The sequence below is a fragment of the Solanum tuberosum genome, unplaced genomic scaffold (assembly GCF_000226075.1).
Source record: "Solanum tuberosum cultivar DM 1-3 516 R44 unplaced genomic scaffold, SolTub_3.0 scf00011, whole genome shotgun sequence".
In the NCBI taxonomy this organism is placed as follows: Eukaryota; Viridiplantae; Streptophyta; class Magnoliopsida; order Solanales; family Solanaceae; genus Solanum; species Solanum tuberosum.
In genome coordinates, this window is record NW_006238938.1 from 1,280,109 (window position 1) to 1,294,895 (window position 14,787).

The window sequence follows — 14,787 nt, forward strand, 5'->3', positions numbered from 1 at the left end:
AACAAGAGAAAAGTAGAACCATTACCCCCTGCGGAAGGGATGGGGTAAAAAAAGTTACAATATCAAAAGCCAGAAAAAGGAAGTAATCAAGACAAGACCAATTTATAACATAACATCATCTTTGCACTAATAGTTGCAATAATCTTTTACCTTTTTTCTTATTGTTAATCTAATACCCACAACCACCTGGAACTTACCCAAGAGACAACAATGGCCTTTTCAAACATAGCTCACTTGGTGACTGGAACCTCCAACCTCTTAGTTTAGCAGTCTTTTCTTGATTCTCATTATTTAAAAGAAAATAAAACAAAAGAGGTCACAAAATTGAACACTTAGAAAAGCCACAACATATCCATCATGTTGTAACATGAACTACTTATCCCTAACAATTAAGGGGAAAGTGTTTTCTAAGCCTATGCTATTATGAGTTCAACGTTTAAGGTTTTTCGAACTGAACCCATTATATTATGAAGTAATTAATGAATTCATATCTACTATTTGTCGTAATTTTTATGAATTTTTATTTTACATTAGAATTAGTGGTTCAGATAAAGTTGTCAAATCCACCCATGGTTGACAAAGTAGAGAAATTCTTCCCCATTTTATGATAATGAACTAATGAAAAAGTCATAGATCTAGTTGGAAAATAATTAGCATTCAAAAACAAGCTAACACCTTTGATAGTAAAATTTCAACCACGGCCACCTAGTATTTACACCAAATCATACTAATTTACGCACCTTCGACTTGGTCTCACAGCGTACATTAAGCTACTGTAGCCTTAAAGTTAGGTAACTAGAAACCTGACTCCCTATACACCATGGCAAGAAATGACATCCATGCTTAAGCACATCGTCAAACTTGTCAAATTTCATGGCCTTATGGGTTTTGTTAAATTGAGTTGGTGTTTAAGTATGGTGGGCTGAAATGAACATGCACTTTTATAGTGAATAAGTTAGTGAATGTTTCAAACAGAAATATTTAAAACTATGACTCTTTGTTGCTAGAAATCGAACAAATGACAGACCAATGAATAAATATGAGTTGACAAGTGATAGTTGAACTGTAACCTTCGGGATTGGGTATTATAAATTAGTTCATGAAATAGCTCTAACAAGGAGATTTAACACGAGATTTATATGATGTGAATATAGGTTAATCAAATTAAAGTCGTACAGATTACTTGATGTGACAAGATTTGTATTTCAACATGAGTACTGTGAGTAGTAATCTTACCACAATTTGTATTTCACAAATTTCATGATTTTTACATGGTTTATAAAGTAAATGTGTTACCGAATCTTTTGAACTTGCATGTGGGACAAGTCTTTTACTCGATATGATATTGAAAAAATTATCTGAGATGATCTCATTTTTATAAGATATGATTACTCTTATTGAAAGGGTTTTACACTTATTTGAGAAATGGTATTTTGACATGTAATTGTTAAACTTTGAAATAATATGATTTTATAAGACTTAAATGCTTTGTTCGATTTTGAAATGATTGTACTGATTATAAGAAAAGTATGAATGGAAGTAAACCTTGATAAATCCCGTAGCTAACGACGGGTTTGTTAGACCTGGTGCACCTTGTAGTTACTGATTACCGATAAAGCCCTTGCTAGTGGGAAGGTAGAACTAGCATACCGTTACTGATATCCCTTGAGTAGGGATCCACCGATATGAATACTTAACTCCTTTATGAGGAGTTCACCGTTATTGGTTACTTCTTAAAGAGAAGGCCACACTGATTACATGCTTCATCCTTGGAAACCTCCCAGATATAAGATTTGATATGAAAGTGTTATTATGAGTTTACTACTAGGTGTTTATATTTATTTTGCTTATATGAGGAAAATAAGATTGAATATTGTTACCGTTTCTGAAAAAGAAATTAATATTATCAATTTGATTATCATACTAGTATGTTTTCTGGCTTGTCCCTCGTCTCAAATTGTTGTGGTTAAGTGTTAATACTCACTAAGCTAGCGTCTCACTCCTCGCTAATTTTTTTACAAAGAACTCAGGTGGTATTGAAGAGGATTTAATTAACTAGAGAGTGTGATTTGGTATTATCTGGCGAGTCCCGCATTGCTTCGCGTGGCAAGAGATCTATTGATTTGTTATGTTTTTTAATTTTAGAGTCGCTCCATTTGTCATTCTTTTTAATTGAGTCATAATTATTCCTTTGCATTGTAGTCAAGTGACTAGTTTTGAACTTCTTTCTCATATTTGGAGATAAAAATGGTATTATTGCGTTACAACTTGATCATTGATGGAAATTATTTCTTGGCTTTTAGATGTTATTAGTGTGTTGTGGATTTCTGAGACAAGAAAAATTCAGGATAGGCCTAAAAATAAAGGAAACTCTGCTTGATTTTGTGTAGAATTTTGGTAAGGCTTGTTTTGGGATTCTCCCCCTTCGAGTCGACCACTGTCCTTAGTTGGGTCGTGCCAAAGTTGGTATCAGAGCCATTCTTCATTCAGCCTTGTCGATGTGGGCCAAATTCAACTAAGTTTAGGCAAATCCCTATAAGACTGGGCAAACCTCAGTGCTGAGTGTATGCAATTCCCATTTAGTGGGGCAAATCTCAGCGAGGATGGTGAGTCCATAGAGGGGGTGTATGCGATGCCTCAACTTAAGATTAAAAGTCTCACATTGGCAAAACACAAGAGGGATGTTGGGTATTTACATAAGAAGGCCATACCAACTAGTGACGTGTTTTAAAGCCGTGTATGCCTAGGCCCTAGGCCCAAAGCGGACAAAATCACTAGTGGGCTGGGCCATTACAAAAAACTATGGAGATGTGTTGTGGTTTAGAGAAGGCAGATGGTGGAACTTCAATTTGATTGTGGAAGTGTGCACTAATCACGTGAGTTAAAAGGTCTATAAGGTATTGGAAAGTATTCAATTGTCAGAAGAGACAGATAAATCTTGGTTGATGCCTAATCCTAAAGGTATTTTTAAGCTTAGTAGTGTCCGGGATCTCATTAGACAGAGAGGGGACAAGCTAAAGGACATTATGTTCATATGGAGGGTTTTCTCTTCATTAGTGCTACGATCTCAGTTCACCATCTTATTCTAGAGCTTTGAAAGATTTAAATGAATAAAGAGGTGTAAACCTAATAAATCTGAGGGTTCACGTAGTGGTATCAGTTTCTTGGGTTCTCAATCTATAGAAATCAAAGCGACAGTAGGTTAAACTTCAATCTAGCAATTTTTACGCTAAGCTGGTTGGGATTTGGGACCTTACCTTGAAAATGGCTGTAGTAGCACAATTTGTTAGCTGAAGAAGTCTCCAAAGATACTGAATTCATGGCATTTTTTGCACTTGTAAATCAGGAATGATAGTCGATGTGAGGTCGGTGGAGGAAAAGAAAGGACCGATCGGATGGAGAAGAATGCCGCTGCATCTTTCCTTTTCTCTTAGATTTTGGTCCAATTTTTTCCATTGTTGCTTATTTCCTTCCTTTTTTTTCAATTTCCTTTTTGTTTTGTAGGGCTTGACTTGGGCCACTTTTGGGCTCGAGTTAGTTTTTATTTAGTTTTATTCAATAAAAAGTGCTCAGTCAGATTTAGATTAAAAAAATACAAAGGGATGGAATACTATAAACCACAGTTTTCGATAATTCAAACATTGCACAAGAACAACTTTGGTTAAAAGAAAAGTTAGCCTTTGATCAGGAGTGCTTTACCTTTGAAATGAAACTTTCTTATACGATTCTGAATTAGTCAGGCCCTAGAAAACATCGATTTATAAACCAATAATGCAATTGTGTAATCAACCTCTAGGTCATTTATGTGAAAATACCTTCTTTTCATTGATTAGAACATTCCGATCTGGATCACCCGATCATTCATTTGAATTTTATATATGTTTTTGTGTTTTACAGCTTTTGAAACTTGAACGGTTGACTTTTGTCAAAATTTCAAGAAGAAGGCCCCAAAATACAATTTTGATGTTTTCGTTAGGTCTAGAACGTATAGTTTGGTATAGAATTACCCTTCATGTGGATCTCAAGGCTTTTGGGCTAATTCCGGGGACCATTATGGATTTTGGCTAAAAACAAAGCTTGGGTGTGGGACCCATATTTTATTAACATGGTCTTGGTTGGAAGTTTCAACTACTCTATTGATTCTGGAATATCAAATTTTTTGGGGAAGCATATCTCGTTTGCGAGCACGAGGTTCCGAACAAATCCTGAGCAATTCATTAGAGAATTTGAGAATGGCCAAAACCAATTGATGTGCATTAGCTGGTGAAGCCCATTTAACCCTTTGCGCTCACGGGGCCATGAGCCATATTCATGCAAGCCTAGTTTTTATGAATCTGTGATCGCCTGGCCTCGCCATGTGGATGATAGGTTGGCCTTTAACCTTTGCATTCACGGTCTCCACTCATCGCGATCGAAGGCCCTAGACGACTCATCATATTCCTTTGGCATTCTCTGCATCTTCGAAGGCCAAATTCTTGGACCTCTATGATCGAGGGCCCTCTTGGCCATTATCGTGATGAGTTATTTTGTTTGTTCTTTTAAATAAAGACCAGGCATAATCAACAACCTTTATAGATAGACTTTTGGCGATTTCTCCACTATATTAGCTCGGAATTCAGTGATTCACATTCAGGATTGTTCAAAAAGTGAGGAGCTACGTACTAGCGGGATCGTGGATCATTGGGGAATCTCCGTTTGAGGTAAATTTTGGTTTGAAGAGGCTGCCTAGCCCCTTTTTCTCTATCTTCAATTTATGAAAGAGTGCATGTTGCTTGTTTGGGCTGTTACAAGCCCCAAATTGTGTCCCATTTTTGGACAGAAGTTCGAAGAGGTAATTAAGATCTTTTGACATAGTCAACTTTAGAATTATCAGCGTGGATTCCACATTTCCCATTTTGACTCCAATTTGGGCTCATCTCTATTTTGTGTTTTGGTATCTAAACGATCGTATTAATGTTGTGATTCTGCTTTAGATAGTGTGGTAGCATTCATAGGTTGTTTGGAAGGGAAAAGTTCTGGCATAGTGATTTGGAGCATGCATGGTCAGTTTAAGGTAGGTTACAACTTCATGTTCCTTAGATTGAACTTGAATACGTAAAAACATGTTAGTTTATGTGAATTTGGGTGAGTACATTGTTATTCATGGTAAATTACAGAGAATTCATGTCTTTGGTTGTTTATTGAGCTTTTCAGGACTAACAACATGTTGTCTATGTTACTTGTGATCATTTTTACCTTGTGGTGTGCTTTGATTGTTGTTATTGAGTTTTTTGGAAGCATGTGTTAGTCTAGGCTTAGAATAGAGATTGCCATAGACATGGGTGTATTAGAGTCAGTAGGCCTTAGATTTTTCCTCTGACAACGTGTTAGACAATTTATCTCCTTATAGACTGATGTAGCAAACTTGAGTCTGATAGCACGGTCCATAGTTAGGTGACAACTCATCTCAGCTTGCCCTTATCTTCTTTGATATTATCTTTGCGATAGACTGGGCATGTACGTGGGTATTTTTGGCGTATTAGTTATGTGGTATCGACTTGTGGTGTAGGATATGGAGTGGGTATGTGATGATTTTGAGGTGGCCGGTCCTATGATATGCTTGGACTAGTGTTGTGTTAGTAATGGCATTTGGAGTCGTTGGAGTTCTTTTTCTACGGCTCAAGCCCATAAAACCTATTATTACTCTTGATTTTAGGCTCCCATTTGCCCTATTTTCAGTTGGGTTTAGTCTCCACTGGTATTTCAGTTTGATCTGATTAGAGTTATAGATTGGAGATCGTGATTCGTATTTCGCTTTGGTCAAATTAGAACTACGACTAGAAAATCCTATTTTATACCTTATTATAGTTTTGACTAGGGATATTTAGTCTTATGTTCCCTTTTATAAGATTAATGATGTAAATGGGTGACTTCATTGGATTCTTGGATGCATGTACCACAATGGTAGTCTGTGGGAGGATGTGGTAGTTTTGGTACTATCTTCAAGTTCTTGGTTTAGTTCTTACCTCTTTTGTGCATCTGTTGGGATTATGGGAGCCAGTTCGGGTTTTTACTTAAACTTGCGTAAGAGTGTACCTTCTATGTTTATGGGGGCCTGGTTAGGTTTAGTTAGTTATACTTATTTCTTTTGTGTTCTTGGTACACTCTTGTGCATTCATGTTAGCTTTCTGTTCTTTGACCCTTGTTGTGTTTAAATTCAAGCAGTTCTTATTGCCTTTTGTTTTCTTGCTAAGTCAACTTATGATGCCTATTGAGTACCTTTTGTTTTGGTACTCATACTACATGTTGTATCTGTTTTGTGATGCAAGTCCGAGCACCAGTTACCAAAACTGAGATTTGATGCAGTAGTGTCTTCAGTTCAGACGCGATGGTGAGCATATGGCATCCTAGACTTACCTTTCTCTATTTGCATTTTAGGTTGGATATTCATGATGACACTTACCACACCCCTCTACTAGGTAAGCCTAACACCTATCTCGAAACCAAATGCAACGGGCTAACAAGCAGAAGATGACAAATAGAAGCAAGAAGCTGACAAAAAAGAGAAGAACGATAAGTTCACTAAATATAATACAAGGAACCATTCTTAAGACCTGGAATCACTCAATAGTAAAGCATCTAATCAAATAAGAGTACAAGGCTTTTACAAATATAATATAAGTATAAACAATCTCTGAAAGCAAAACAAAGACTAGTCCCAGACAAAATAGATAGAAAGTGGTAACTTTAAACACCAAGAGCACACCCTAGTCTCGAAACTCCAAAAGCTTCTCCGCATGAGCTCCAAATCAATGGCGAGAACTCATACTATGATCTATAGGTTGCAGAAGCGTAGTAGGAGTACCAACAAATGGTACTCAATAGACATTGGTCGACTGAGCTCCAAAGATAAAGTAATTATAAAACACGAGTAATAATGAAAGTACAACACATGTAACTAAACATGAGATATGATATGAAGATAATCAATAAGGAGCAAAAATAAGATACAAAGGATAAGGAACAAAGTCAAGAGCGTACATGGAAATCCAAGCCAACAACCTACTCACAAGCAAGCTATGATACAATAATCAACTACCCTGAGAAAGGAAGGCTAATATCCAAAAATCTAGACCACAACCTATCAACTACTAGAACAATATTGCATGAATACAGAGCATATTCAAACATTAACCTAACTGGACCCCCATAAGCCCAGAAGGTATAAACAGCAACCATAACCTAACTTTCCCCTATAAAATCGAAGGGTACAACCAATAATCAATTATACTAGTGATAGGCAATATATATGAATGCTGGACATGTTGTAGAGCCATCACTAACCTACTCTATGCATCTACCCCTCTCCTGATAAGCGAGGTAGGACCCATACAACTCTCTCATCTGGTACAATGGTACTCACGGCCAGAGGGACCCATGGCAGATGCGAGAAGTCCAATTACATTGTCTAGGATTGAATTTAGGTCTTACAACAAGTTATCTCTGTTATGGTACCGAGGGAATAAGTAGTAAAAACCGCATAAGAAAGGGTGTCGATGCGCCGACTAGTCAAGTAAAAGCACAACACACTCGAGACGCCTCTCAAGTTTCAAGTAGAAAAGGAGCATATCCTCAATGCTTTATAAATCTCAAAAAATAGTTTACCAAATCAGTCCAAGTTGTATAACTCTCGTTAAAATCAATTAAGAATAGTAACCAAGTGAAAATAGCCTTTATGCATGAGTGGTAATGATGCAATAATGCATGAACTATGATTGTACCACAAAACACGTGAGAATGAACAACCAATGCAATGCATGTCATCACCAACATTCAAACAAGGCACTAACAAAAAGGAACACAATACCAACACTACCAAACTACAAAGGCAGAGAGAACTAACTTGGAATCTGACTGGCCTTCAATTATAGCCTCAGACCCAACAATTTAATTATAAGTTCAATAATTTATAACAATCCTACAGCTAATCAACAAGAGTTTCTGAATCAACAAGAGAGAGAAAAGAAACTCAAGGAATGATGACATTCCTCAAAAAACCATTTCGGTTTAAAATTGAGCACAAAAAAATCCACCGATATCTACAATGAGCCACCAGCGTCTCAAGCACTAACATGAGATAAACACCCAGTACAAGCCCTACAGGGAGCAACTCAGTGCAACAAGGGTAATAAAGAACAATTATAAGGCATCTAAGGGTCAATACTAGCCTAAGACCATAAGTATCAATCCTAACAAGGATAGCCACTCTAAAGCATACTAAAAGAAAGGCTTTAAACCTAAACTAAGGATCTCGCCACCCGCAATAATCTCAATAGTCCTACAGGAATAAAAAAAGTAGAATAACATAAGGAAGGCTAATACTAGACAATAAAGTCCTAAATCACATACAATTCATATAAAACATTATCTCAAAATCCCAATCAAGAAAGAAGATCGAAGCCTACCTCAAAGTCGATCACGTGCACTCTGAATCAGCCACACAAGAGATATCCACATCCGAAGAACCTCTGAACAGCACCACACTAACAAATTATTAATAACAATGTTATTATGTTTAGACATCAAAATTATAATAAATGGTAATAGACCCAAAATTGAGTCAAAATGGGAATGGTTATCCATACTAAGAATCCATAAATTGACTCTATCAAAAGGTCCCAATCGATTAACCAAACTTGTGTTAAAAAATGGGACACAATTCGATGATTGGAACAACCCAAATGACAACATGCCTAAATTCCACCATTAAAGAAGACATTGCAGCCCCTACGGGGCGAGAATTCCCTCAAAAATCCATTTAATGCACTTCCTCAAAAATTCTAATGCATAGCCATGAACAATCTAGATTCCACACAACTTGAATCACCAAAAATGGGGCTTCCTAGTTTGAGAAATTGCCTTTAGAATAATTGGAAGTGAGCTGAAATGCGTCACTTGTCTTAATTAAAAGACTAGTGATATGGAATTCTTGAACGTGGAGGAGACATGCAAATGTTGCACTCTAGGAGTTTAGGAATTGTGAACGAGGCATCCCTTCTCGAATGCGGAGGCTAAAGGCTCAGGGCTTCACAAATGCGGTTGGCATCCTGCAAACACACATGTCTTGGTTGCGAAGGCATCATGAATATGCCACTGGGTTCTGCGAATGTGGAGGTCTAGTTGACCATCCTTAGGAAACGTGACCCTAGGCACATGAACATAAATGCCCTTTTTGAGTTGCACCAGCTGTTGCAGATCAGCTGGTTTGGTCAAGTAGGAATTCTATGACGTGGTACCCGAGATTCATTCAGAAATCCTTCCATGCAATTGAGATATGCTACCCCACCACATTTGATATTCCAGACACAACAAAATCATCAAAACTTCCAACCGCGATTGTCTCAAATAAATATGGGTCCTACACTTAAGCTCTATTTAAAGACAAATTACACAAAAGGGCTCAGAATGAGACTTGAAGCTAAGAGAATGCATGAAAGGGAAGTTTAGACCAAACACGATGTTCTGGAGCTAATAGAACTACTGGAAATACAATTTGAAGCTCTCTTCTGGAACTTTTGACCAAAGTCAACCGTTCAAGTGTCAAAGGTTCCAAATCATGGAAACTCTAAAAAAACTAAATGAGCGACCCAACGATTAGACTGTCGATCCTCACAAGTTATAAATTACTTACTGTCGCTACAGGAAAGTTCTAAATGCTAAAAAAGATAATAAAAAGATAGATGAAATAACCTAGATGATCATTACAATGATCCACCTAAGACTGCAAGTAGAGCCATAACTAGGGGTAGAGGATGACCGCCACAACGTTCTAAGGCTGCAAGACCAACCCCTGATAGGTCAAGGACTCTAGAGCCTGCATCGCAGCATCATATAGCTCTGGTTCCCCCTTAGGTAGTGGGGCTAGGACAAGCCTAGCCACCACCCAGACCTACTATGGCCCCTGATCACCACGATGCCATTACTCAGCTTCTGACCATTCTTGGAGGTATGCATAAGGCCAAAGTTGTAGTCACAACTATTGTTGAAATAGAACTAGCCCCACATGGTTAGCCTACAACAGAGGAACCTTAGGTCCAAGTAGTACCTGGGGAGCCCAACACATGATAGTGGCCAGAGCTATGCTACTATAGGAACATAAAATGCTCAGAGTGTTTTTGAGACTTTCAACTTCGAGGTTTTCTAGTCTATTGGAGTGGATGCCCATGCGTTTCTCAGTACTTGTTGAGAGTGGATATATATCTTAGGCTTGGTGGAGTCGAGGAGGAGTAAAATTCACTATGTTCTAGCATGATGGGCTAGCTAGACAGTAGTTGCGTTCTTATCTTGAGACTATGCCAGTAAGGTGTCCTCCAATTTCATGGTCAGTGTTTTCTATGGCTTTCATGGCCAGGTTCATTCCGTACAGTGTCAAAGATAGACTACACGATTAGTTTTTGAGGTTGGAGAAGGGTTCCATGACTGCATCTGAGTATGAGGCAAGGTTCCATGAGCTCTTCTGCCATGCCACTATAAATTACCTACTGAGGAGAAGAAAGTTCAGTGCTTCATCTAAGGTTTGCGTCTTCAGCTACAAATTGAGACTCAGTCTGTGGTTTCAATAGGTCACTCTTTTCTAGATGTAGTTGACCAGGCCCATACTATTGAGCAGCTCTATCATGAGGCCCAAGGGGATGGCGATAAGAGGTCTAGGCATGAGGGTAGCACAATTGGTCCTTTTCTAGGCCCAAGTACTCCCATGACACGCCCCGCCAGTTGTTCCAGTCGGGTTAGTCCAGTTGGCCTATTTAAGCCTCACTACAGGTGTCACGACCCATGGGTACACCCTAGATGTAACATGGTGTATAAGACCTCAAGAGGCACAATACAAGCCACTTAGCATTCATAACACAAGAAATAGAACAAAGGAAATAAAGATAACATTTCAAGTCCAAAGTTTTATAAAAGCAAAGCGGAAGTCTAAGCACTTGTCTCAATAGCCAACTAATACATTAGAATGAAATTGGTCTTAACCCATACATCATGTCCAAAATTGAAAGTAAACAAGAAAACTGAAAACAATGAAAATTCGTCCTCGAAGCATGAGGACTCACCAAAGCTTGGAATCTCTCAAATCAACCTCTAGCCACGAAACTGAGAACACTGACTGTCGGATGCTACATTTGGGGAAATGTACAAAAAAGTATGTTTTTAGTACAAAATATGTACCAAGTATGATAGCCATGCATATAAACATTTAAATCATGCTAAAATAGGATATTTTTATAACATGCAATGACCAAGCAAAAAACATGATATAAAAGGGTTAGAAAACACGAGTCATAAAACATGGTCAATGCAAACTAACTTCTTTAAAACCTTTGAACACATGTGAGATACTTCTTGAAGTAAACTGTAACACCTTGGATTAGAAACGAGGTAAATTGCAGCTTTTGGGGAAAACTTCAGGTGTGACCCACGAGGGTTAACCACACCACATGGTTGGACCAATTACCCATGGGTGGGTGTCATTGATAGGGCAACATCAGAACTGTCTAGGACAGTGACCCACGGCCCGTTGATGGGTTGACGGTCCGTGGCTTTGGTGTCTGTAGCCCCTGACCCTAATCCGTCGATCATGGTCTCGTGGATCAGGCCTGGTAGTTATTTTTAGGGACTTAAAGGTCTTTTCCGGTTTTAATTAAATTGAAGTGGTGTCGTTTTGCCTAGACCTAGACCACCTATATAAGTATTTTTAACCCCCAAAATCCCCAATTAAGTCATTCTCTCAATTCCCAAAAGAAAACCCAAATCCTCTCTCAAATATTCTCTCTATAGAAGGTGGAAGAAGAAGAAGGAGATTGAAGCTAGGTCAAGATCAAGTCTCCCAATCTTCACGCTTTTGTGGGCATTGTGACTAAGGTATGATGGATTTTCATCCATGGGATCCTTCCTCCCATGGAGTCCCCTAGAATTCCATAATTTGATGAAGATTTTCCCTAATTCTAGTTAGGTTTTCTTTCATTATTGTGGGTTATGATGAATGTTGATCCAATTGAGGGGATTATGATTGTTTATGATTGAATTGCATGTATTTAGGATGAAATTACATGTCCTTATGCCTATCCTATGTTAGAGTTGAATTGACATAGTGGGTTTGATTCCATGTGAGCGAAACTCTATGGGTTAGATATATCCTTATCGGATTGATGAATTATGAATAGGATTGCTCTAGATTGAAGAATATATGATGAATATGATGTTAATTTCTTAAGAGTAAAGCATGGATGATGATCATGAGATGTAGTGCTTTGAGAGTAAAGCCTAGACTATGCATTGTTGATTGTAAATGATATGATGTGGAAGAGATACTTCCTATAATGAATTGATAAGCATGATTGAATGAATGTGACAGGTTTACTCACATGAATGATTCTAGGTTGAAAGGATTGCTTACCTAAAATGAATCTAGACTAAAATTCTTAATGAATGATGAGGCTAGAGACGATTACCCTTGACCTCCATATGAAAGTATAAGAGGTGATTCCCCTACTCCTTAGACTTGAACAAGAGGTCAATCCCCACATTCTTACTATGATGAATGGACATGGAGGCGAGTACCCATGCTCCTTGTGAAATGATGTGAAGGCGAGTACCTGCATCATATGATGAGGCTGTGGAGGCGAGTACCCACAATCTGAAAGTAGGTAAAGCAAGTGGCGAATACCCATTAGCCTTTATGAACTAGGCATTGAGGCTAATCCCCATGTCTTAAAAAGTAAGTATGATTAATGAGATTATGTTATGAAATTGACTTGTGTGGAGTGTTGCTAAATATGCCTTCTATGATGTAAGCTTGACTAGAGGTGGATGTCCTATGTCTTGGCTAAGCTTAAGTGAGGTTGCTTAAGAGAGTATTCCTCTTTCATTATGATGCTTTATATATATTGATTATGCTTACGCCTTATGTCTTATGTTCACTAATGCTTATGTTTATGTTGTTCATGCTAGCCATCATATTTAGTACTTGATTGTACTAACACATACTCTTGCCTACATTCTTATCAAATGTAGGGTCCGGCGTTCCCAACTCACACACTTGTGGATAAGTTCCTAGGAGATTGTGAAGTGAAGCTTTGGTGAGTCCTCATTGTATTCGAGGATTGGATAACCCTATCACTTTTATGTCTTTCCTTTACTTTTGAGACTATTGTATAGGCTGCATCCCAAGATTGATATTTCATATGTTTAGATGGTTAGAGACAATGTCATGTTAGACTTCCGCTTGCTTTTATAAAAGACTTTGATTGTATTTGAAAAGTTTTAATTCTCGCTCATTTCTATTACTTTATGTTATGATATGCTAAATGGCTTATATGAGGCCTCTTGGAATTTTGTACGCCTTGTTACATCTAGGGGGTACCCTTGGGTCGTGACATAAACTTGGTTCATTATTATTGTGGGAAGTAGCCTTAACCGACATAGAGATCATGTGAGCTATAATATGATCCCCTGGTGTCTCCCACACCGAAAAGGGTTGTCCTACTTTCCAAGGTAAGGACCATGAACTTCTTGCTTTGGTGGATCCACTAGCTAATGTCTATCTAGACAATCATCCTATGGGGGCACATAGGTAAGGGATAAGGAGATTGCTTCTAGAAACCCGACCTCTACTAACGGGAGAACTTTCATCTCAATATCCTCTTTGTGCTAAGCATAAATCCCACGAAATAGTCATTTCTTACTTGTTCTTATTATCCATGGAAGGGCAAGTCATCTTGCCAATCCAATCTAAGTCATTAGTCATCCATGGAAAGGTATCATACAATAACCAATCCAAGTTAGGTTTCATTAGGATAGCTCTTTATCTTAGATTCATTTAGGTGTGAAGACCTTTCAACCTTAGAACCCTTTACTATGTGAGAAAACCTTTCAAGTTCATGCTTTCATGTGTATATGAGAAAATCCTTTCAACAACACAACAACAACATTATCATTGATACTTCACTCTCAAAGCATTTAAAACATTTTCATAGATTTCATAAGAACATGCATAATTCCATAATTTACCTTCCAAGGTTCAAAGCCCACTTTCAATCATTACCATCTAGAAAACACGGGTTAAGCAAGGGTTCATGGAAATTCATCACAAATTCATGCAATTCTATCAATTCATGCTTGATTTCATAAAACTCTTCTTTCATAATGCAAGACCCACATTACATGCTCATAACTTGGTAAACATAGGGATTACATATGTTCATGGGGAATCATCATAAAATTATGGGATTTACTCAATTCATGCATCAAAGATCATAGATCACTCAAATTTAATCAATAATTAAAGTAACTCATAATATAGAAGAAAACCTAACTCAATTGGGGATTTCTAAGTTTGAAAATAGGAGAATTTGGGAACTCCATGAATGGAAGGAATCATTGGATGAAAACTATCATACCTCGATGCCAATCGCTTAACTTCAATGGAGGAATTGGAGAATTGACTTGTAAACCCTAGCTTGGACCCTTCTTCTTCAAGTTTTCTAGAGAGAGAAATATTTGGAGGAAGACTTGCTCTTCTTTTGTATATTTGAGAGAATGATTTTCAATAGGAAAAATTTAGAGTTAAACAACTTATATAGGGGTTTTGATGGAGGGTAAAACGACATAGTAGTAGGCTAGACTAATTAGGAAAACACCCAACTGCCCCTAGGATATAATTGTCGACCCTAAACGATGCCTCAGACTGATGGACCATGGTTTGACCGACGGTCCATCCTGCACGTCCTTCATTGGGCATTAGAAAGTGAA

At 37.8% G+C, this 14,787-nt stretch overlaps 1 pseudogene; it reads right to left on the bottom strand.

Moving 5' to 3' along the window:
- The window catches only part of LOC102599537 (hypersensitive-induced response protein 1-like), a 51,078-nt pseudogene that overhangs the window by 7,227 nt on the left and 29,064 nt on the right, over nt 1-14,787 (bottom strand).